Here is a 4314-nt window from a genome sequence, read left to right as displayed (position 1 = left end):
GTGTGTGTGTGTGGTGTGTGTGTGTGTGTGTGTGTGTGTGTGTGTGTGTGTGTGTGTGTGTGTGTGTGTGTGTGGTGTCATGATTCGGTTCTGTGTTGCTTCCTGTCAGGCTTTTATTTTGATGCTACGTCCTGTTTTGTTTCACCACAGTTTTGGTCTTTTTACTTTCTTCATCACCCGCATTAGTTTCACCTGCTCATTATAGTTTGCACCGCATCATAAGCAGCCTTCACCCACCAATCCCAGCCAGATTGTTCTAGACGCCACCTCTCACTCTCCAGCATTTTTCGGTTTTGGTACTTTGTGTTTTTGACCCGGCTTGTTCCTCTGACTATTCTGTTCTGCCTTGCCCTCTTGCTTCAGACTGTCACTGTGTATAATTATCGGACTTCCCTTTGGACTACGTATTTGGATTCCTCTGCTGTATGTGTTTGCTGGCTCTGATCTCGGACTGTTTATACCGACCTGTGATTTTTGTGTTTCACCGTGTCTTGTATGGTTTTGTTTAGCGTTAGTTCTCTTATTAAAGAGACGGTTTTGTTTTACATTTCCTTGTCTGGCCTTTTAATTGAGTTCACCCTCAACATTTTTGGCAGCATAACGCGCCGATTCCTGACATGTGGTGTGTGCGTGTGTGTTTGTCTTTATATACTTGTGCGAACCAACCCCTGATGGAACACCTTTCTTGTGTGGACATTTCATTGGTGACTTTCACCAATGCGGTTTCTGTACTATGATGGACTCTAAATCCTGACTGAAAATCCTCAAACAAATCATTCTTGTGCAAGTGGTCACATAACTGCTTTGCAACAGCTTTTTCAAGGATTTTGGAAATAAATGGGAGATTGGATATTGGTCTATAATTAGCTAGGACACCTGGGTCAAGAGTAGGCTTTTTGAGTAGAGGTTTAATTACTGCAAGTTTAAAAGCCTGTGGAACATAACCTGTTAATAGAGAGAGGTTAATCAGATCTAGTATGGATGTGTTGATTAGGGGAAAGACGTCTTTGAGCAGCCTGGTCGGGATGGGGTCCAGGAGACATGTTGATGATTTAGATGAAGCAATTGTTGAGGTCAACTCAGAGAGATCTATAGGGGAGAAGTAGTCCAAGTATAAATGAGGTCTTATAGATGTTTCTAAAGCCATTGTAGTAGATGGCACATCTGCGAGAGCTGTGGGAGTGGTCCGACCAATTTTTTTCTCTAATAGTTGTGATTTTATTTGTAAAGAAGCTCATGAAGTCATTGCTGCTGAGATCTAAGGGAATGTTAAGCTCAACAGCACTGTGGCTCTTTGTCAGCCTGGCTACAGTGCTGAAAAGAAACCTGGGGTTGTTCTTATTTTCCTCAATCAGTGATGAATAAAATGTGGTTCTGGCACTATGAAGGGCTTTCTTATATGTTATTAAACTATCTTTCCAGGCTATGAAAAACTCTTCTGACTTAGTGGAGCGCCACCTCCTTTCCATTTTTCGTGATGCCTGCTTTAGGGAGCGGAGCTGCGAGCTGTACCACGGGGCTAGCCTCCTCTGTTTCACTACCTTCTTTTTCAGAGGGGCAATGGTATCAAGTGTATTACGTAGGAATGCTGCAGTACTATCAACAAGATTATCGATTTGTGTTGGAGTAAAGTTAAGGTGGCCTCCTTCCACTGTGTTGGCAAACGGCACTGAAGTAGATAAAGATGGAATTATTTCCTTAAACTTGGTAACAGCATTGCCAGATAGACATCTGCTGTAGTGGAATTGTTTTCCACATAGAGTATAATCCATTAATTTAAATTCAAAAGTTATTAGAAAATGGTCAGACAGAAGAGGGTTATGGGGAAAAACTATTAAGTGTTCAGTTTTGATGCCATATGTCAGAACCAGATCAAGAGTGTGATTAAAACAGTGAGTGGGTTTATTTAGTTTGAGAGAAGCCAACTGAGTCTAATAATGAACAGAATGCATTGTTGAGGCTGTCATTGTCGGCATCTACATGAATATTAAAGTCGCCTACTATGATTATTTTATCTGTACTAAGCACTAAATCAGACAGAAAGTTTGAGAATTCACTTAAAAACTCTGAATAAGGAGCAGGTAGACGGTATACAATCACAAACAGAACAGGCTTTTGAGTTTTCCAGTTTGGGTGTGAGAGACTCAGGGTGAGACTTTCAAATGAGTTATAACTATGTTTAGGTCTAGGGTTGATTAATAGGCTCGAGTCAAAGATCGCTGCCACGCCACCACCTCGGCCTGTGTTTTGAGGGATGTGACAGTTACTGTGCCTAGGTGGAGTGGATTCATTTAGGCTGACATATTCTTCCTGCTGTAACCATGTTTCAGTAAGACACAATAAGTCAATGTGATGTTCACTTATCAAATCATTCACTAACAGAGATTTAGATGAGAGAGATCTGATATTTAATAGTCCACATTTGATTGTCCTATTACTTTCTACTATAAGAGGAGTCATCTTAATTTTAATTAGGTTCTTATGAATAACTCCTCTGGAGTTGATGCTTGATTTATATAATTTAGGTGGGCGGGGGGCAGACACAGTGCCACACAAACAGTGGCATGGTCTCCCCAGGGAGGACTGCCATTTTCTTGGCACAACACTGAGTTGTTTTATCTTCCTGGTGTTAACTTCAGGCTTTAAACAGTGGGCTGCTTTTTTTTTTTTTGTTGTTGTTGTTGCATCGAGCTGATGGTATCATGGAAAACAGTTGATTCAGGTTTATCTATTCAACACACAGGATGGCTTCTTTAAGATTTACTAACAGCTTCACAACAAAACAAAACCAATTTTACATAAGGTGTCTAAGCATATATGTGTTGTGACTCCACAGGTTTGAACAACCTGTGTCGAATCATAAAGGCTGGAGGAAATTTTGATTTAATTTTAGATGCGTTTGGTCCTATGGCCGTTTTTGTATGGGAAGAGGAAGTGAGGGAACATAGGAGAGGCAGGGGAGCAGGCGACTGATTTGTCTCTGTTCTGTCGGGAGGATTTACGGTGCAAGTGTGTGGAGCCATCAATCAATTGCCGTGCACTCCAAGGACAACTTTGTCTCTTTATGCAATTTGTAACACTGTCCAGTCAAATTGATTCCTTAAGCAGGAGCCATCCAGCTCCCAGAAAAAGAATAAACTGCTCCTGAAAAGAACATCAACCTCTGTGTTCCCTATAAACCAGAGAATAAAGGAAGCAACTGGCTCTGATTGGCCGGAATCCAGCCGCAAAACAAAGTGGGTGGAAAAAAACACAAGAATAATAAACATGATCACAGAAGTGATTGATTAAATGGAACGACTAAGGATTGATGCTGTCGGTCAATGTGACGAATGATTTTGGCTTAATGATCGTTTTACTCAGTCAGTCCTTCATAAATTATCTTTCAAGATCAAATGCAAATTCCATTTACAACCGAAGCGGGACAAGTTTGTTTATATAGCACATCTTCATACACAAAGGTGCTTAACACAATGCACACATATCAGAATGCAAATTAAAACTTTAAACGGTTAACAAGATGGCACAAAGTAGATACCTAGTACTTGAAGGACAGCTGTGGATTCTCATTATACTCTGTACCCCTTCGGTCTTACCGAGACGAACCTCAGAGTACTTTATCACCAGAGGTGGACGTGCTTTACTTCTGACCATTACTGTTTATACAGCACAGTGAAATCAATTGGTCATTGAGCAGTGAAAGATAAAAGTAGGAAAAGTGCAAAGGGACTTGAGATGGATTAATTAAAAGCTGTGGAAAATAAGTCTTTAGTTTTAAAAATGGCTCCAGTTGGCAGATTTAATTTCTAATGGGAGCTGCTTCCAGCTGTGGGCGGCATCATGGCTAAACCCTTTTCACTGTGGTTGGTTCAAACTCTGGACGCCACCACCTGACTAGTCCCTGCACATCAGAGATCCCTACCGAGCCTCTACTCGGCAAACAGATCTCTGTATTTTGGGCCCAGACCACAGAGACTTGTAAACAATAAGAGCCTTGAATTTAGTTCTGTATTTAACTGGGAACCAGTGCAAAGATCTCAAAATTCAATCTCTCACACACACACACACACACACACACACACACACACACACACACACACACACACACACACACCTTTTGTGTGAAGATATGTTTAATTTGATCCTTGTGTTTCTTGTTTTGGGAAATGGGAGGTCTGTTAGTGGTGTGATTGTACTGGAATGACTCTGGAAACCCAGACCAGGTAATGGAAAGTTTAGTTTTTTTTTGACTGTTTGCAAAATCATACTGCCTTAAAAAAAAAAGGCAGGACAGTGCTGGAGGGAACCCCACAC

General features: G+C 41.1%; 1 protein-coding gene across 3 annotated transcripts in view; it reads left to right on the top strand.

Annotated features, from left to right (window-relative positions):
• The window catches only part of ppargc1a (peroxisome proliferator-activated receptor gamma, coactivator 1 alpha), a 237216-nt gene that overhangs the window by 12732 nt on the left and 220170 nt on the right, over positions 1 to 4314 (top strand). The gene's annotated exons all lie outside the window — the stretch shown is intronic.

This window comes from Monopterus albus, unplaced genomic scaffold (genome assembly GCF_001952655.1).
Source record: "Monopterus albus unplaced genomic scaffold, M_albus_1.0 scaffold113.1, whole genome shotgun sequence".
Lineage (NCBI taxonomy): Eukaryota > Metazoa > Chordata > Actinopteri > Synbranchiformes > Synbranchidae > Monopterus > Monopterus albus.
The sequence above is the reverse complement of the archived record's forward strand: the minus strand, read 5'-3'. Positions and strand labels throughout refer to the sequence as shown.